This window comes from Ovis canadensis, chromosome 3 (assembly GCF_042477335.2).
Source record: "Ovis canadensis isolate MfBH-ARS-UI-01 breed Bighorn chromosome 3, ARS-UI_OviCan_v2, whole genome shotgun sequence".
Taxonomy (NCBI): domain Eukaryota; kingdom Metazoa; phylum Chordata; class Mammalia; order Artiodactyla; family Bovidae; genus Ovis; species Ovis canadensis.
Window position 1 is genome coordinate 222,315,035 of NC_091247.1, and position 21,108 is coordinate 222,336,142.

The window sequence follows — 21,108 nt, forward strand, 5'->3', positions numbered from 1 at the left end:
ATATTAGTTACAGATTTTTTGGAAGACACCCTTTATTAGATTAGGAGAGCTTTCTTCTATTCCCAGTTTGCTGAGAGTTTTTATTATAAAGGTGTTGAATATTGTCAATACCTCTATCTACATCTATTGGGATGCGCCTGTGGCTTTCCTTGTTCATTAACAGGGTGAATTAACATTTGACTTCTAAATCAATAATAAAGTTAAATATGTTTTTATTTTTTAGTATTAAAATAGATACTCTCAGGCCCTGAGGGGTGTCGCAGACTCTCTTTCTGACTCACTTCCGACTCATCTCTCAATTCCATCCTTTCCTCCCGACCCTTGGGGTCACCACCACTACCTCCACCCTCAGACCAAGCCTCCAGAACCTCGCACTTCAGTCCTTGACACCTCTTTCATCTGGCACTGTGGCCAGAGTGACCATATCCTTCCCTACTAACCACTTGCGATATTATGATTCTAATAAGAAATATCAATTTGGTTTCCCCATTTCTGACACAGAGCTCCTAAAACCCTTGGCATTTCCTAAGTGATGAGTGATAAAGGTATCCTGATATTTATAACAAACTTCTTTCAACCACATCTGAGTTTATGTTCATAAGGTGACTTCCGGAAAGTGACTAAAGGTAGGGACTGGTTGCCAAGGAAATTAACCAGAGGCTTTCAGCTCCAAGGAAAGAAGAGCTGAAGGCTGAATCAATAGCCAGTGGCCACTGATTTAACCAATCGTGCCTAGGTAATGAAGCCTTCATAAAACCCCAAAATGGGGGGCTCAGAGATCTCTGAATTGGTGAATACCTGGAGGTCTTGGGTGAATAGCCCACCCAAAGAGAGCGTGGAGGCTCCACACCTCTTGCCCATGCTTTGCCCTGTACATCTCTTCCACCTAGCTGTTCCTGAGCTGTATGCTTTTATAATAAACCGGCTATCCAGTGGGTAAGCTGTTTTCCTTAATTCTGTGAACTGCTCTAGCAAAGTAATCAATCCAGAAATAAGGGGCTATGGGAATCTCCGACTTATGGCTGGTGGTACAGAAGCATAGGTGACAACCTGGACTTACTACTGGCTTCTGAAATGGGGGACGGGGTGGGGACGGCTGGCCTTGTGGGACTGAGCCCTTGACCTGTGGGATTTGACACTGTCTCAGGGTAGAATTGTTCACTGTTTGGTGGTGCTGGAAATACACACAGGATCACCATTCAGTGGCTCTCAGCTCAGGGCCTCTATACATACGCTGTTCCCTTCGTGACTTTCTCCCCCTGTCCCTCCTCCGATTGCTAAGGGCCTAAGCCAGTCACTGTTTCCATCCTTCAAAATGAATCTCAAACATTTCCTCCTTCATGAAGCCTCCTGGGTTACTCTTTCCTACCCCAGCAAACCTTCCTGGGCTTTGCTCGGTGACAGCTGTGCCCCTGCTACCCGTCTGTGTGCGCCTCCTCCATTGGACTGGGAGCTCCTCCTGGAGGACAGGGACCATGTTCGATTCAGCTCACCATCCGGGTGCTCTGCCCAGGGACAGGCTCACAAGAGGGGCTTTGCATTTGTTGAGTGAATAAATACATGCTCAGTGAGAGACTGGCCTACCGCAAAGCCAGGGGAAGAGGGCACTATATGGGGTCTTTGCAGTAGGAGGCGGGAAGGCTGCTGAAGAGTCAGCCTCGGGACTTTCCTGGTGACCTTGTGGCTAAGACTCTGCGTTCCCAATGTAGAGGGCCCTGGTTTGATCCCTGGTCAGGAAACTAGATCCCCACGCCTCAGTGAAGATCAAAAATCCTGTGTGCTGCAACTAATACCCCATGCAGCCAAATAAATGAATACAACTAAAAAAAAAAAAAGACTGGCACAATCATTTTTTTAAAAAGGGTGGGGAGCTGAGGGGAAGAGGCCCTGTCGATTGCAGAGGGAAGGCTACAGGATGTCAGGTGTCCTCTTAAGCCTGGGGACATAGCAAGATGCGCTCTGACCACCAGGTGGCGCCAGGCACCCAGGTGTCTGACAGCCCAAGACGTGTTCCTCGACTTCCTTCATAGGATAGACGCCCAAGAAGGCGAGAGCCAGAACCTGCAGGACCCACCGCAGCCACACAAGAGGGTTCTTCTAGGCCGGCCCTTGGGTCACCTCAGGTTCTCAAGGGGTCCTGCCCATCTGCTCTTCTGTGCCTGAGATCCCACCTACTGGACTTGGGATGACTCCGCTACACTGCAATCCCCCTGCTCCTCCCCCAGCCCAGGGAGGAGTGCCTTGGATGATGCATGTGTCACCAGAACAGCAGAAAATGGGACATGGATCCAGGGTCCCTGGGTTCAGATCTCCACTCTGACACTTACTGGTCGTGTGACAGGTACCCAGCACTGAGGCTGCGTCTTGCTATGAGCAGGCACATTCTGAGCACTTTACTTGTGTTACTCCATTAATCCCTCCATCACGCTATGGTGTAGGAACCACCATTAGCCCCATTTTACAGACGAGGAAACTGAGGCACAGAGAAGCTAAGTAGCTAAAGATTACACAGCCAGGAGGTGGGTCCTGCCAGGGAGGGATTAGGCGTGGATGCAATGCCCAGGGCTGGGAGGAGAGAAGAGGGTGGGCGTGGAGGCACAGGAAGTAGGCCAGAGGGTCCAGGCTATCAGGGGAGGTCAACCAGACTGAGGAGGAGCTGCCCAGGGGTCAGAGGAGAATGGCTTGGGAGGTGGGGGTGGGGCACCTTGGAACCAAGCAGGAGAGACATGCGGAAGATGCTGAAGGCTGCTGAGAGATGTAGCAGGCTAAAGAGGGACCGCGAAGGTGGAGAGGTGGTGTGCACGAAAGGAACAGCGGAGAGGCATAGGTGGGAGTTGGGGGTCCAGAGGCTTGTCTGTTTTCAGGGCAGACACTTGAGGGTGTGTCTGGGCTGTAGGGGAGGGAGGCAGACTGGGGAAGAACCAGTAGAGAGGGGGCAGCTGATGGGAGGTGTGGAGCTTATGGTTCTGGAAGTCGGGAGAGGAACAGCACCGGGTGCACCTCCTGGCTGCAGGGTGAGCGGCCCACATCGATGAAGTTCCTGATCCTCACGCTTCCAGCTCTCACTCTACAAGGAGCACACGGAGGCCTTCAGCGACTCACTGAGAACCCCAGGCCGTGCGCTCTCCTCCCAGGCCCCAGTGCCTCCCGGGGACTCAAGCCCCCACCCAGTCCAGGGAGAGAGGCCATGGAGCAGGACCCACGGGCTCGACCCACCCACGATGCCTATGATCAGGGCCAGGAGGCCGAGGCTGAAGGACACGGTTCCGACCTCTGGGTCAGACAGTTTCCCAGTGTCTCTCCCTCTTTCTCCTCGGCCTGTTGCCCTCTGTCCTCAGGGCCAGGCTGGGCACAGAGCCCAGAGATGGAGTTGTTTTGGGGATCCCCACTTAGAAAGCATCTTAGGATGGTTTCTAGGCTCTTATAACCATAACCGTATCCTGTCTTCATAGGCGTGTTACTTCTCTGGGCCTCTAGCACCCCAGGAGGTCCACCCTGTTACAACCCCCTTCTTGAAGGTGGGAAACAGCACAGAAATGTTGAGCATCTTGTCCAAGCCACACAGCAAATGAACGACGGAGCCAGAACGTTCCACGCTGCAGACCACATCGGATTCTGTGTTATTAAAGCTTCTCACCCTCGGGTCTATCTGGTGTGGCTGCGGAGGCAGGACTGAGCCCCGCTGGTCCAGAGGCTGACACACTCTTAAGTGCTTGCCCAGCCTCCTGTCTCTCCAGAGAAAAAGAGCCCCCATTTCACAGATGGGGAAACTGAGGTCCAGAGGGGAACAACTCGACAGAGACCCCAACCCTGGGGTAGAACAGGACTCTTAGCCACCTGTGATGACCCTCTGCTACTTTCTGTCCTGGGAGACCCATCCCATTCCCCTCGGGGCCTCTCCCTGCACCGCCCAGCCCTTCTCCCTCCCTCTTGTAGGCACAAACCGCCCACAGACAGCCTGTATCCCTTTTCCTGTGGCTCATTCAGCAGCCCCCAAGAGGATTTCCTGGGGCAGGTGCGTGTGGGGCGCCGGATGAGGAGGCAGGAGGACAGGTGTGGGCAGGCCAGTCCTTTCTGAGTCCCACCTGAGGGCCTCAGGTGCAGCCCCAAAGCCCAGACGCTGCTCTGTCTGGGGCCCGGCTTCCGGCTGAGCGAGCCCAGGACCCAAAGGCCAGGCTCTGGGACTCAGATTCATTTCCTCCCGGGCCCTGAGCGCACCTGCTCCCGCCCCTCACCACATCTGCTTCTCCTTCCTCACCCTCAGCCCTGGTCTCGGTTCCTTTTCCTGTGGGGACACCCCGCGGTTCTCTGATCTCTTCTCGGAACCCTCGTCCCCTCCTCCATTTCAGTCTTCCCTCCCCCGACCTGGGCCTGGGGCAGCCTCCCTGCCCTCCCTGGTGACCATCTGGCTCCTGCTTCCTCGAGGCTGGTGGTGGGAGAACTTGGAGGGGCCTTGGCCTTCCTCCACCGCCCCTCAGACTATGGCTGGGAAAGCTGAGGCCACCAACCCAGGGGCTCCTCAGAGGCATGGCAGGGGCTTGACATCTGAGTGTCTCTGTGGGCTGGCATGGGGCCAGCATAGGGGCAAGTAGTGCAGTGCGGCACGTCTGAGATGGCAGGTGGGTCAGCTGAGTTGGAATCCAGTTCCACCATGTCGTGCTGTGCAGCCTGGGGCAAGATTCTCAACCTCTCTGAGCCCCCCCCCCTTTTTTTTTTTTCATTTGTAAACTAGGAAGAATAAGACTTACTTCACAGGGCTGTAGTGAGAATGAACAAAACAATGTGTGCAAGATAAATATCTCAGTGTAAGGTGGCTATAACTCGTTCATTCAATAAATATTGACTGAATGCTTATGCGTCATTCTCAGTTAGTTCCAAAGAAAAGAAACCAAGTCAGCAGTGCCCAGGTTCCCTGATCTCCCATCCTCTTCTTTCCTGATATGTACCCCCCACCCCCAACCCAATTCCTACTCTATCTAGAGCAGGCAAGCAAGCTTAGTTGCTCAGCCATGTTCGACTTTTGCGACCCTTTGAACCGTAGCCCACCAGGCTCCTCTGTGCATGGGATTTTTCAGGCAAGGATACTGGAGTAGGTTTCCATTTCCTTCCCCAAGGGATCTTCCCAAACCAGGGATCCAACTCACATCTCTTGTGTCTCCTGCATTGCAGACAGATTCTTTCCCCCTGAGCCATTGGAGAAGCCCCTGTCCAAAGACGTCTCCCTAAATTATCCAATTGCAGGTATGCCTGCCATGCTGGGAAGCCACCAGTGGCCTCTGGTGCCTAGAGTATCAGACCCCAGCTCCCAGGCCTGATAGCCCTGGGATAGCCCTCTGATAGCCCTCAAGGTCATTCCTGATCCGGCTCTCACCTCTCTTTCCCACGAGGTCTCCCCTTATTTTGTGACACCTCTGAGTGTCCAGTGGCCCTGGGTAGAACAGCGATCCTCTTCCTCATTGCCAACAAACTTCTATTAATTTTTTTGGTCTGTTTCCTCCAGGGGCCCCCACGGCCTGCATGGAGGTGGCTGTGAAGCTTGGTCAGCCTCTTCATCTAAGCATCCACCTCACCCCAACCACCACCACCCCACCCCCCCACACACACTGCTTCCTTCCATCACCAGCTTTGGCAGGAACTGCTGGGCCTGTCACACATACTGGGGCGATCATTGCAGAGGGTGACCTGCGCTCTGTCACCATCCAGCCAGTGTTATTCATCTTCATCATGTTCCCAAGGCCTTGGATGCTGCCCTTCTGCCCCTGAGCCTTAGCTTCATCCGAGGTCCTGGTCCCCTTCCAGATAATGGGCACAGTGCCTCCAGCTGCCTTCCAGAACTGTCAGGGCCTAGGAGCCAGACTGTATCATCCAGGCACAGCCCTCAGCACGTGGGAGAGAGCCCAGAGGAACCTTCACCCCCCACCCCCCCACCCCCCCCCCCCCCCCCCCGATCCCACGGCTCACTCTTCTCTCTAGGATCCTACCAAGTTTTCCCAACCTCTGCTTGCCCACCTCCATTGACAGCGCTGCCCCTCACGGGGCTGCCTGTCCGTCTCTGACTCTCAGTTCATGCTGAACTGAAAATTGCCTCCATGAACCTCTGCTGATTCATTCATTCCTTCACGAGTTCATGCAACACGTGTCGCGCATCTATGCGCATGCGCCAATCAGTGAGGCGGGAGGAGGATGCTGACGTGGCGATGAGGGCGAGGATGGAAATGAAGGAGGAAACTGAGGCTGGAAAGAGACAGGTCACCACACAGAATCTCCAGCCGGGGGTGGGAGGTGGGGGGCGGCCAGGACTTGTTTCCATCTCAGTGCCCCAGGCCTCTGCCCTTTCTTTCCCCTGAATTAATGTACCCCTCGTAGGACTTGGGGAATAATAATACCTGGCGTGGGGTGGGGAACTAGCCCATCTGCTCCCCAGAATTTGGGGGGCTCAACAGAGGGGCCACTGGGAAGGATCCCCCCCCCCCCCGCGCCCCCGCTCCGGCCAGGAGCCTCCTTCTGAGAAGGAAGTATTATTTAACCGACATTGTGTCAGGAGGGGAAACACGGGGTCCCTGGAGCTCAGCCAGCCTCCTGCCTTCAGGCTGTTTGGCTTTGTTTGTTTTTTCGGCCCTTTTTTTTTTTTCCTTTTTCTTTGGGCTAATTGTTCTCATTAAATCTTTTTGTCCTGTTTTGCTTTTTACCGAGACTGACAATGCTGCGCGGTGCTCAGCGCCGCTTCCTGTGTTTCTGCCCCAGCTCAGGCCTCCACTGGGGCCTTGCTTCCTGTTGTGAGCGGTTGCCATGGCGACTCGAGGCCCCCCAGTGGGCTCCAGAGGGTGAGGGGGGTGGGCAGAGGGGGAGACAGGGTTGACATCATCGGGTGAGGAGGCAAGGGTCCGAGGTCTGGGGTGGTGGTGGGGGGGCGGTGAATGGAGGCCGGGCAGGCAGTGGCGGGAGCCTGGCGGCGTTGTTGAGGGGTGACTCATAGCCTGGGAAGGGGAAGAACGCCCTCACATTCTTTCGGGAGGTAAACAAGGTCAGGGAGTGCGGCAGGGGATCCTGTTTACCTGACCCTGGCCCCCCTCCCCCTGGGGGACCAGGAGCCTGTGCAGGATGACACGCTGGAACAGAACCAGACAGACCTCAGGGGCCAGGGGAAGGTGGGGGGCCTGGTGACTCCAGCTCAGACCCCCTTGGTGAGGGCTGGTGGGCCCCAGCTGCAAGGTGGCAGCTCTGTGAACTTCAAGCAGGCCACTTCCCCCCTGAGCCTTGGTGCCTCTGTTTCTAACGGGTCGGCCCTCCTGTGTCGATGACCCCTTGTTCTCCCATCACCTGGGTCTGGGTCCGGGTGTGCCTGGCTCTAGGCAACCTCTACAGCACAGCCCTTTGAGGCGCTGTAGTCTGTCCCCACCCACCCATAGTGCCTGATCCAGGTCAGGGATGGGAAGGCTGCATCTGAGCTGGCCAGGGTGATGTCCGAGAGGGGCGGCCCAGACCCAGGACCAGAGCAAGCAGGGAGAGATGGGTCTGCAGCCTGGGGTGTGGGGGCACCTCTAGAATCTCACAGCTGGAGCCTGGTGCCCCTCACTTCTCCCCCCTCCACCCCTGAATCTCCCTTCAGCCTTCCCAGAAGGCTACCTCCTATCCCTGCCCCTCTGACAAGTGACAACCCCCCTGCTCATCACTGAGGGTCCAGAAAGAGCCCCTCCTGGATCCTGAACCCTGGTCAAACTCCTGGATTCCCTGATGCTGGGCTTCTGCAAGAACAGGGGTGGGGGTGGGGGTCAGAGCTGAGCATCAGCCCCTGTATCTCAGAGACAACCTCCCACCTTGATCCTTTGCCTATTGCCAAACAGACCAGCTGCCCATGGGGGGAAGGGTCTGCCTCTCCGCAGCATGCCCCCATATTCTGCAGGTGTCATGGGGGGCCCCAGGAGACAGCCTCTAGGGGCCACAGTGGAGATGAGGCCAACTGGCCTGGTGGCTAAGAGCAAGGGCCTCAACTAAGAGCAAGTTGGCTCAACTATCAGACTGGCTTGGACCAAGTCTGCCTTTGCCACTTGCCAGCTGGTACCCTCAGGCATGTTCCCTGGCCCCTCCTAGTCTCCGTTTCCTCACCTGGGAGAGAGCACCTGATAGGGTTGGTGTGATTGACTATCAACCCGTGAATGAAGCACAAGGTACATAGTAGGTCCTCAACAAACATCCATCCTGCACAGGCCCGCTGTGTGCTCCCCCTGCGGTGCCAGCCCCCCAAGGCTCTCCTGTACCGAGTGCCCATCCCAGGGCAGGAGTGCCCATCCCAGGGCAGGAGCAGTGCCCACCACATGCCCTGTGCCCTGTGGTTTTCCCATAAAGGGGATGGCCGCGGGCTTCCCTGGACAGGGAATATCCTGTTCTCGGTGTGGGGGGAGGAAGAGGAGCGGGAAGGACACAGCCGCTCCGCATTCCTGGCATTCTTGGCCGGAGCCTGTCCAGCTGCCTGGAGCAGGCGCTGCCGGGGGCGCTGGCCCAGTGCCACGCTGGCCTGGCCTGGCAGAACAGCATCCCACTTGGGGTGCCCCTTGAACTTGAGGGGACAGAGGACCCCTCTCTTGTACCATCCCACTCACCCCAGGCTATCACAGAAGCAGACAAACCCCAACCCAGGAAGGAGAGACCTGGGGGGCCAACAGGGGAGAGGGTTTTTTTTTTTTTTTTGTAATTTGACTGGCTTCTTTTTTTAAAATTTATTTTTAATTGAAGGATAATTGCTTTACAGTATTGTGTTGGTTTCTACCAAACATCAACACTAACCAGTCACAGGCTTACTCATGTCCCCGCCCACTTAACATCCCTCCCTCCTCTCTCCCCATCCCAACCCTCTAGGTTGTTACCTAGACCCTGTAGGAGTTCCTTGAGTCATATGGCAAATTCCCATTGGCTATTTATTTTACATATGGTAATGTTCATTTCGTTGTCACTAGGGAAGAGGATTCTGCTTTCAGTTCTGCCTGTGGGGCTCCCCAGATTGTCCCCCATCCCCAGGGAATGGGATTTTTGTCTGTCTATGGGATTTTTCAGGCAAGAATACTGGAGTGGGTTGCCATTTCCTTCTCCAGGGGATCTTCCCAACACTGGGATCGAACCTTTGGCTCTTGTGTCTCCTGCATTGGCAGGCAGATTCTTTACCACTACCACCCAGGGAAGCCCTGGAGAATGGTTGGGGGGAGCAGGGGTGGCTGGGTCAGGGAAGGAGAGGGAGAGGCAGAGGGCACCAAAATTCTAGTCTTTGGTACCTGGGACACTTACTTTTCCTTTATGGGACTCAGTTTCTCCATCTGCAAAATGGGAGGGTTGTCTCCCTCCTTTGGGCAGTCTGCCTTGCTACCCTGTGGTGTCACAATTGGTAACTGCCTCTTCCCCTGATCAAGAGCAGAAACCCAGCTCCTCTGTGCACTGAAGAGCTGGGGCAGGTTAGGGTGATTTCCACTGTTTATCTAGGCCGACTCCATTTGCAGCAATGATCTGCAGACTTCTGAGACTCAGAGAAAAGCCAGAAATGGTGCAGTCCCAGGGTGGTCAGTCTCCAGAGTCTCCTGCATGGGTGTGTCTTGGGGGATCCTGGGAGGGAAATGACTTGTCCAAGACCCCACAGTCAGCCATGTTGAGCTGACCCTGGACCTCATGCATTCACTGTTCTTCCCCAGACTGCCGAGAGCTGAGTTCATTCTTTTCCGTGTTTTTCTGCAAACAGAGCAGAGCAGTCTCCTTCTGCAAACAGAAAGAGCAGGGACAGGACAGCTCCCAGGGGTGGACCTCAGAAACTCCTATCCTCAGGAGACCACACCCATGCACAAGTGACTGTAGACATGGGCCCCTGTCCGCTCTGAGCTGTCCTCTGCACTGGGGGACCCGAGAGATCCCCCAAGGCTGGGTGGGGAAGGGTGGGAGGAATGTGCTGGAATGGACACATTGGGGGTCAAATCTGGGGCACCACTGTCTGGACTCCCTCCTTCTCTCCTCTCGTGCAGTTCAAGAGCCACCCCGAGCCCTTCTGCCCAGTCCTAGAGACCCTGTGAGCCGTCTGCCCTCCTTCCCCCTTAATGCAATTCAAAGCTCTTTGCTGCTCTTGGGACAGAGACCAGGGAACTCTGGTCCAGGCCACACGGGGAGCCAGAAAAGGCTCTTTGCTGGAGTCAGGAGCCCTGAGAGGTCTCAGCGCTGGACCTCCGCGCCTGCATTGGCCGTTGGAGGGCAGAGCCTCCAGGGCCCCAGGATTCTGAGGGTCGAGTGTTCCGCTCTGCATGTCCCTCTGTCCACACTCTTCCTCGACAGAAGCAAAGGAAGCCCCATCTGTCAGCTGCTCTGCCCCGCGGCTTTCCTGTCAGAGCGCAGCCCTGCGGCCCACCGCCCCACCTTCGCCATCCCAGACCTCCTTAAAAGCCCAGACACCCCAAAGCCATTGCATCTACTTCCCCTGACCCCTGCCTGTCTCCTGTCTGCTCTCTCTGTCTGCTGTCTGCTGTCTGTCCCGACATCTGTCTGTCTGAGGGACAGTAAGAGGAAAAGACTGGAACCCCACCCTGCTGGGTCCACATGACCAGTGCACTGTTCACCCCGGGCTGGGAAATCACCTCCATTGTGAAGATGGGGAGCTGCCGGAGTGTGTGTCAGCGCGTTTACCGCACAGCGTGCCGTCAGAGTGTGGGGGTGGATGGGTGGGGGCTGTGTATGTGTGCAGAGGTCAGGGGGGCAGTGTGTGTGAGCCCTCAGTGAAATAAACCATGATAAACTGACACAGTGAAATATTATGCAGCCATTCAATATGATGACTTTGAAAAATAGTGGTGACGTAAGATGTGGTCACAATATAAGATTTAATAACAGAATAAAATGGGTGCCCAGAAGAAAAAGTTGAATGCTGATAATGCTTATATCTGGATACTTAGCTAGTAAATGCTAATAATGGTTATCTTTGGATTGTTAAATTAAGAGTAATTTTGTCTTTTATCAGTTCAGTTCAGTCGCTCAGTCGAGTCCAACTCTTTGTGACCCCATGAACCACAGCACGCCAGGCCTCCCTGTCCGTCACCAACTCATGGAGTCCACCCAAACCCATGTCCATTGAGTTGGTGATGCCATCCAACCATCTCATCCTCTGTCGTCTCCTTCTCCTGCCCCCAATCTTTCCCAGCATCAGGGTCTTTTCAAATGAGTCAGCTCTTAACATCAGGTGGCCAAATTATTGGAGTTTTAGCTTCAGTATCAGTCCTTCCAATGAACATCCAGGACTGATCTCCTTTAGGATGGACTGGTTGGATCTCCTTGCAGTCCAAGGGACTCTCAAGAGTCTTCTCCAACACCACAGTTCAAAAGCATCAATTCTTCGGCACTCAGCTTTCTACACAGTCCAACTCTCACATCTATACATGACCACAGGAAAAACCATAGCCTTGACTAGATGGGCCTTTGTTGACAAAGCCATGTCTCTGCTTTTGAATATGCTGTCTAGGTTGGTCATAACTTTCCTTCCAAGGAGTAAGCGTCTTTTAATTTCATGGCTGCAAACACCATCTGCAGGGATTTTGGAGCCCCCCAAAATAGTCTGACACTGTTTCCACTGTTTCCCCATCTATTTGCCACGAAGTGATGGGACCGGATGCCATGACCCTAGTTATACCCTTGCATATTTTTCATGTTTTCTGCAATGAGTACGTGTCAGTTTTAAAAGTTTTAAAAAGGAGAATAAAGGTACTAAAAAACACATTAAAAATAAACTAGAAAATAAAGAAACAGGACTTAAACTAAGGCCTAGTAGAAAACGCTGAACTTAAAACTAAGCCATATGTTCAGCTTAAAGTCAGCCAACACTGAATGAGCACCTACTAGGTGCTGGGGATCAGTGGAGAGAGAGATTATAGAAATGCTCAAGATATAACCCCCCCTGGCGAGTGCACTGTCCACTGGGAGTGTGGGACAGTCACCAGGCACAGACAGTCCTGACATGGATGGAATGTGTTCCCCACGGGAAGGCACCGGAGAAAGAGAGAGATGGGTGAATCAGGAGGGCTTCAGGGAGGAAGTGACTGCTCACAGGAGGGCTTCAGGGAGGAGGTGACTTCTCACAAGAGGGCTTCAGGGAGGGCAAGGGGTAACAGGGAAGTGCAACAGGGTGGTGTTAGGAGACCTGCCCTATGTCTGGAGCATCATTTAACTACAGAGCAGGAGGGACATGCAGGCTGCAATTCACTAGAAGCCCGCCGTGCTGAAGCTAAGTGGGCATTCAAAGGATTGCTCAGCAATTCACTCATTTATTCACTTAAGAAACACTCCTGTTGTTAAGTATACTATACGCCACGCACTGTTTGGGCTTCCCAGGTGGTGCCACCTGACAGCACAGATGACATAGGAGACTAGGGTTCGATCCCTGGGTCGGGAAGATCCCCTGGAGAAGGAAATGGCAACCCACTCCAGTATCCTTGCCTGGAGAACCCCATGGACAGAGGAGCCTGGCGGGCTACAGTCCATGGGGTCGCAGAGTTGGACATGAGTGAAGCAACTTAGCAAGCACGCGCACGTACTGTTCGGGGACCCCCAAGGGCAGCTTCTATTCAAGGGGAGGAAAACAGGCAATAGAACCATTAGTGAGTAAAATGTATGAGAGGCCAGATGGTAAGAAGTGCTCTGAGAAAAGATGAGGCTGAATGGGAGGTGACAGTTCACTTGCTATGAGGTGGTCAGGGACGGTCTCACCTGAGCATGGTATTTTGATCCCAGACTAAAGGAAGTGAGGTGTGGGATCTGGAGGAGGAGGACTTGGGGAAGAGGCAGAGGGATGGCAAATGCAGAGCCCGAGGGGAGAGCAGGGGAGGCGAGGTCCACTTGGGGCCCATGGTGAGGACCTGCAGCAGCCTGGGGTTGGGTGGGTCAGCAAGGGACTGGGGAGAGGCAGGGGCTGGACTGGGCTTGCATCCTGGAGGTGAGGAAGATGAGGAATCTGACATGTGTTTGAAGGCAGAGCTGACACTGTTTGCCCCATCGGCCAGAGACAGGTAAAGGAAAGGGAAGGCTAATTCCAAGGTTTGTACCCCAGCTGTGGGAGGCTGGCTGGCTGGGTGGGGCAGTGTCGGGATGGGTGGCAGCAGGGAGGCAGGCACTGAGGTTGGACAGGTTGAGGCTGAGATGCCCAGCGATAAATGCAAGTCATCCATCACTCCCGGTGGAGCTGGCATGACATTTAGTTGTCATGGGCTTGTGGGTGGTAATTAACCTATGAGAGAAGATGGGATCGCCTAGAGAATGGGTGTAGGCAAGAGGTCCACTGACTGAGCCCTGGGCTTCCCCCAACATTTAGAAGTCAGAGAAGGAAGGACGGACCGGCAGAGCAGCCTGAGAGGAATAGCCAGGGAGGTGGGGGCCCAGGAAAGCAGGGCGGAGGGGTCGGGGTGGTCCTCAGCCAAGGTGCTCAGCCTTTAGCAGCATGCAAGTGGATGGGGACACAAGAGATACAGTTCCTGCAAGTGATGGCAGCAAGCCTTTTAGGAAAGAGAGGGGTTTGAAAAAGAATAGAGCAGAGAAAGTCAAAAGGGCAAGTGAAGCCAACGCTTCTCGGGAGTGTTGCTGAAGAGGGGGGCCACTGTGCCACCTGAAACCCAGACAAGATGCTCAGAGAGCCCTACGCAGGCCTCTTCCCAAGGCGTGTCCAGGGGACAGCTGTTTGCTGCAGGGGTGGGGGCGGAGGCAGGAGGCATTGGACGGAGCTTGGTCTGAGCTAGGTGTCCACACACAGGTGCTCAGGGCCATTCAAGGTGTGGGTGGAGCCAGGGTAAGAAAGAAGGGGGCTGGGCTGGGAACCAGGGCAAGCACCAAGGCCAAGGCTGGTTGTCCCCTGCGACCATGTTCAAGGAGTGGGAGAGTTCTGAATCCAGACACTTCGTTAAGAAGATCAGCTTCTCAAGTAGAAAGAGGACAGGTTTAACAGCTAGTCCACGTGTTCACATCATTTTGATATTTCGGCTTAGGGTATGTGGGCCTCTCTCCTTTGCTCTTCTCCCGGGCACTGCAAATGTGAGGGCAGGCTTGGGAGCAGCGAACCTGAGTGATGGGGTGAAGACAGGGTTGTTTTAGGGTTTGACTCATTTTCTTTTTTGTTTTTAAGACGGGAGAAGAATTAGCATTCTCTTCTGAAGAGTTTTCCTGGAAGAGAGGAAACTGATAGTGCGAAAGGGGATGCAAACTGCAAGAAGGGGATAAAATCCAGGTCTTAGGTGGGCGTTAGGGTGACTCTCAGATACTCCATCCACAAGACCAGGGGGATGTCAATGTGAGCAGGTGCGGGGCCAGGTTTTAGGAGCATATGGGCATTCTCCCATGATTCCTTCTGTTATTTCAGTGAAAAAGCAGCAAGATGATGGGTCATAAATAAGGGAGGAGGGCCCTGGATATTTGCAGAAGGAGGAGAAGGTGAGAAAGAACCCTCTCCCATGAAGGGGAAGCAAGCAGACCAGAAAAATGTGTCAGCATCACCCATCCACACTGGCCAATCGTATTTTTCCCAAGATGGGAACATCTCCCACCCCACAAGCTCTTCTAGAACCTTCCATGCCTCCGCTAAGAAATGGAGTCTAATTCTCCTCCACTTGAACCTGGGCAGGCTTGTGACTTACTCATTACTGATGGAATGGGTGGAACAACAGTACAACCCTTCTGAAGCTACATGAGAAGAGCTTCTGTCTTGTAGGATACCCATGCTGGAGCCTTGAGCTGCCATACTGTAAGGAAGGCCAAGCTAGCCCATGAAGAGACAACCTGGGGAGTCTCTAAGTCCATGGAAGGAGAGAGATGCCCAGTCAGGGCTCAGATGTTCCAGCCTCAGCCACTCAGTGAGACCCTGAGCAACAGAGATGAGACCCTCCCAAATCCATGACCCACAATCCTTGTGAGACAATAAAATGTTGTTGTCTTAAGCTTTTATTTAATGATGCAGCTAATAGTTGGAAGAAATACCAAAAGCCTAGAGATTCATGATCATGACTTTAAAGTGATGCAACCCATTGGCTCAGCGATATCCAACAGATTTTTGCAGGGACAAGGCCTGCACATTGGCGACAAGTTTCCCCTCCTTGGCTCAAGGGAGGAGTAGAGAGGATGAAGAAGAAAAAAGAGAAGGGATTGGGTCTCAGATGTCAGGATAAAGTCTTGGCCTTGACCCTGTAGTGCCGGGGGCCAGAGTGAGGAACTCCGCCCATGGCAAAGGTCATGAGGAAGGAGGCTTGATCACACCTTTGCGCTGACCCCCGGCACTGTAGGCTACTGAGAGTACCCCAGTGAGAGCTGTTTACATTCTGTGCGCATGCCAGGCCCACTGTGGTGGTAGCAATACAGAATACAGCCCACCTCCTCAGAGGACCTGGAGTTGGGGGTGGAGAGGCCTGGGGACTCAGCATGGCTGCATCCTCAGTTCCTCCCATCTGTCTGAGGCCTCAAGCAAGAAGTCCGTAGAAAGGAAAAGGGGTGAGGAGTGATGAGCCTCAGTGCTTCCATCTGAAAAATGGGGGGCCCTGGACTTAAGGCCTATAAATGTTCTTCTGGCTCTGAGACTAAGGATGGGGCAGAGACATTTTTGGTGCTGGGCTGGATCCTGGGCTCCGTCCTGTGAGTGGGACATGCAGGGAAAGGACTTGAGGCCTGGCCCTCATCATTCTACAGGCCTTATTCAGGATTTCTGGGTTCCAAGGAAGAGAAAACCCAACATATAGGGGCAATTTAAGCTGAAGCTTTAATACTTTGGCCACCTGGTGCAAAGAACCGACTCATTGGAAAAGACCCTGATGCTGAGAAAGATTGAAGGCAGAAGGAGAAGAGGGAAACAGAAGATGAAATGGTTGGATGGCATCACCGATTCAATGGACATGAACTTGGGCAAACTCCGGGAGATGGTGAGGGACAGGGAAGCTTGGCGTGCTGCAGTCCATGGGGTCTCAAAGAGGCAGACACGACTTGAAAACTGGACAACAATGGGGGCTTTTTAAAGACTAAAATCTATGGGCTATATAGTAACCCAAAAGCACAGGGGTTTTTGAGGTTTCAAGCAAAGCTTGATCCAGTTAGCCAAACAGGGTGACAGGACTCGGTTTCTCTGCCTCCATCTCTCGGCTCCACGTGGTCACATTTGCTCCTTTCCCAGGCTGGCTCTCCCCTGGGGATCTCAGGATGTCCTCCACTCAGGCCTGGGTCTACTTGCTTCTCTTCAGGTCCAATGGAGAGAAAGTCTACCTCCTGGAGACCTCAGGGAGAGGCGGTTGCTGTGATTGGCCCTGCCTAAGGCAGGTATCTATCCCTGAACCAATCACAACCACCACAGGATGAGATGTAGTAACTGGCTTAAACCAATCAGGGCCTATTTGGAGCTGGGATGGGGTCTACCCAATCCAGCTATGGGCTGGGGACCAGCGGGTGTTGTCAGGATGGAGGCAAGGGACTGGGTGCTAAGGAGAAAAAAGTGAAAAGTGAAAGTATTAATCATTCAAGTGTGTCTGACTCTTTGCGACTCCATGGACTGTAGTCTGCCAGGCTCCTCTTTCCATGGAATTCAGCAGGCAAGAATACTGGAGTGGGTAGCCATTCCCTTCTTCAGGGAATCTTCCTGACCCAGGGATGGAACCTGGGTCTTCTGCATTGCAGGCAGATTCTTTATCATCTGAGCCACCAGGGAAGCCCCAAGGGTGTCAAGGAGGACCCCCCTGCCCCCCTCCCTCTGGCAGTGTCTGCTATTACAGGACACTGGAGAACAACAGACGAGGGCTCAGCCCATGTCCCTCGGTCCCCGCAGCAGAACCTTCTAGAGACTGCGTGCTCTGTCAGAGAGGAAGTGGTTGAGCACCGGAAAGGGGGGGAATCTCCTATCAAGGCCATTTCCAGTACCAGCTGCCCATCCGGCCGGCCTGGAGCCCTGGGATGGGGGCGGCCACCGTTGGCCGGAACCCAGGGTCTGCCTGGGACACTTGGGCAGCTGGAGACTGATTAAGCTGAGAAAAAGGCAGGCTGGAAAATGCGGGGTTGGGGAAGCCATCTGACTCTTCCCTAACACCAAAAAAGGGAACAGAAAAGGTCAGCTTAGGCACTGGGAAAAAGCCAAACAAGGAGCCCATGACGGAAGCGGACAGCCCCTTCCACCTGAGCTCAGCTCTGCAGGGGGCTGCCTTACCAGAACCCGGGAAGCAAGGCTGCATAGGGATGACCTTGTCGCTCAGATGGGGAGGTGGAGGCCCCGAGAAAAGTGACTCACCTTGCAAGGTAGGGCAAAGCCCAAGTATGAACCTGAGCCCTCTCAGGACTCCCCTCCTCCCATAGCACAGATTAGTCATGCCCATTCCCACGCACAGAGTCACGTGATGGTGAGGCCACGGGGTGGAAGGACATCCAAATCCCCCTACACCCCCACTATTCCAGAGGTCCGGCAGAGAGAGGAAGGGGGCTGCAGGGTCCAAGTGGCCCAAGTTCAAATCCAGCCTCTGCCACTCTGGCTGTGTGAACTTGGGCAAGTCAGGGTCCGCATTTATAAAATGTAGCCAATACTTTCCTGAGAGGTCGTTGGGAGGAGTGATTGACATCACATATGCAAAGCCACTGACACAGTGCAGCACATGGTGAACGTTCCATGCCTCATGTAACAGAAGGAGAGTTTGTCAGGTTTAATTACCATATCACCGCAGAAATGCTGTGATCTGCTGAACCCAGTGCAGCAAGCTGCAGAGGGCGGGGGAGGAGCTCTCCCAAGTGAACCCTGAGAAACAGAGTGGGGGCCGGGGTGTTGTCAAGAAATTCACCAGGACAAGAGATGTGGGGGTCCTGGCTTTCTGGGAGGGATTCAGAGCGCTGTCCCCGCTGCTCATTGGAAGCCAGACACTGCGGGATCTGTTTCTCCTCTTTCCCCAGGGGTTGCACTAGGACCCTCATCCCCTGAGCCTGGGCTCACCAGGGGTGAGAAGGTTGCAGACAGGGGGTCATTGTCCACTCTGACTGGGCCCAGATCCCACAGCTGCCAACCCCTCTAGGGCACAGGGTCTTGTTGGACCAGCCCAGCCATGTGTGTGTGTGTGTTGAGGGGTGTTTATCCCCCAGTTGCCATGGGAGACCCAGATTCTACACTGGGCACTCTCTCCAATGTCCTGACGGTGACCCCAGAGCATCTCTGACCAGCAGGCCTGGGTGGGGCCTGGGAGGACAAAGCTGCCTTTGGCTGCCGGCGGGCGGGTGGGCAGAATGCGTCAGCTTGTCGGCCAGCCAGAGAAACCTGGAAGCCAGCCTTGACATCCCCTCTCTTTGTCACCATGCATATCTTGTTTTTGTCATGACATGACATGACAGATGTTGCTTGCTACTGCTGCCACTGAAGTCGCTCTAGACTCCGGCCCCGCCGTCTAAGCCACAAGCTGCTGCCCTTGGTCACCTCCACCGCTGCACCCCTTCCTCCCCGTCTCACAGTCAGCCTGCCCTGCATCCACAGCCAGGGGAGCTTTGAGAAACACAGTTCAACCACATCAGTCCCTGGTGTTGAGTCCTTCAGTGAGTATCTACAAAACACATACTCAACAAAGGATGCATAACCAGAATATACAAAGAACTTCTACAAATCGATCAGAAAAAGAGAGGCAACCAGTGGAGAATGGGCAAGAGACTTTGAACAGGTCTGTTGCAAAAGAGGTTCTCCATGGGGCTTGTAAACACATGAAAACATTATTAGTCATCAGGAGAATGCAAAATAAAAGCTCAACACCTGCCACTACACACCTGCCAAAATGGCTAAAATAAAAATCATAGAAAGTATCGAGTGTTGGTGAGGACGTGGAGCAACCAGAACTCTCAGAACACGCTGCTGTAGGGACCGTATTTGGTACAACCACTGTTTGGCCTTGTCTCACTGAAACTGGACAGATGCTGACCCCGAATCCAGCAATTTCACTCCTGGGCATAGGCCCAACAGAAATGCACGCACATGTTTGTGGAAAGACATGTACAAGATGTTTTTCTTCCACTTTATTCAGTGCAGCCACAATCCAGAAATAATGTGAATGTCCATTATCAGTAGAATGAAATGAGATTAAACGTATGTCACAGTGTTGAGGGGAAGAAGCTGGTCACAAAGAAGTATATGCTGTGTGATTCCATTTATGTGAGCTTCAAAAACACCAAAGTCAGGACAGTGATATCTTTGGGGAAAAAGGAATGAGGGGAGACACGAAGAGGATTTCTGGGGTGCTGGTAATGTCTTGTCTCTTGATTTAGGCACTGGTTACACAGGTGTGTTTAGCTTATGAAAATTCATCCCAATGAATGCTTACGATGTAAATACTTTTCTTTACATATATTGCTCTTCAATAAAAAGTTTAAAGAAAAATCCTCCACCTACATTGCCCAAATTCCTCTGTGTTGGTCCCCACCAGCTTTGCCGGGGTTCCCTGGACATGCTATGTAGTTCTCTCCACCTGTAATTCCTGACTCCAGTTGGTAAACATTCTGTCTGAGGTCACCACCACCACCAGCAAGCCCTCCTTTCTGGCCCCAGACAGAGAGGGTTTCTCCCTTCTCTAAAAAGCCATAGGTAACTTCTTACTCATCTGACAGTCACTTCAAAGGGTTTATTAACCACTCGTAATGTGCCAGGCACCTACATGTGTGTATGAGTGCCAAGTCGATTCAGTTGTGTCAAACTCTATGTGACCCTATGGACTGTAGCCCTCCAGGCTCCTCTGTCCATGGGGATTCTCCAGGCAAGAATGCCAGAGTGGGGTGTCATGCCCTCCTCCAGGGGATCGTCCCAACCTAGGGATCGAACCCGTGTCCCTTAGGTCTCCTGCATCGGTAGGCAGGTTCTTTACCACTGGCACCACCTGGAAAGCCTGTCAGGCACCTACCCTTGTGAATTAAAGAGTCCTAATTTAGCAGGTTAGATTTTTTTTTAATTTAATAGATGCAGAAATAAATAGACATGGAAAAATTGCAATAAATGCCCCCAAAGGGAAGTTCAGACAAGCAGTGGAGAAAAATGCAGGGGATGGGAGAGTGGGATGGGGTTGGTTTACCCTGGATGATCAGGGGAGGGTGTCCAGTGCAGAGGCTGAGATATCAAAGGGAAGCCAGGCCAAGATCACTTGAGAGGAGTCTCAGCTGAGGGCACTACGCTGATGAAGAACGTTAACCTTTGAGTGTCCTGGGGTTGGCACCGTTGGCCTGTTAGGTGTCTGGAGTATTCATGAATGAATGATGGGAGGCTGGGAGAGACAGGCAGGGAGATCATAGATAAGGGTTTGGTGGCCCCAAGGACACAGGTGTCTCTTTTCAAGTGTGCACGGCATGGCCAAAGTAAGAAATAAAATTTGAGGTTCCCAGAAGCATAGACCCCTCTCCCAGCAAGTGTGCAGAAACACAGGCCAATTGCTCCTTCATTTACTCATTTATTGTGCCAGGCCCGATATAGGGACTGTCCCCTTTGCCTCCCATTCACGCCAAATCCCCAGAGGTTATTTTAACTTCTGGGATCTCTGAGGCTTCAAGTCTCGCCCTGTTTCAAAATGTTTCCCCACCTCAAACCTCAGTGCCCTTCCATTGCCCAGGCAGGACTCTCCCCTGATCACGAGGGGAAATCCAGGGGAAACTTGCCTTACGCCACCTAGTTATTTACAAGCCCAAACATGATTTAGGGGGCAGCACTCACCTTGCCAAAATAATGTCTGCTTCACCAAAGAATTCTCAAAGCTATTTTAATTAGTTTTCCCAACAGGACTTCTCAGACACTGTTGACCAGAGCATAAACAGGTACTGCCTTCCCAGCATATGCCAGGACTTGGAGCGATTATGACAGCATGCGCCTGTAACCTAGCCACCCTCACCTCTGTGCAAACCTTGGAGCACCTTCCACCCAGGTCTACAGGGGGCACGCCCCGTGTATCCCTGGCAACACTTGCAGCAGCTGTGAAGCAGAGGCAACCCAGATTTCCCCAACTAAGGAATAGGTAAGTAGATGTTATGGGCTTCCCAGGCAGCACTAGTGGTAAAGAACCCACCTGCCAATGCAAGAGATGTAAGAGACACAGTTTCGATCCCTGGGTTGGGAAGATCCCCTGGAGGAGAGCATGG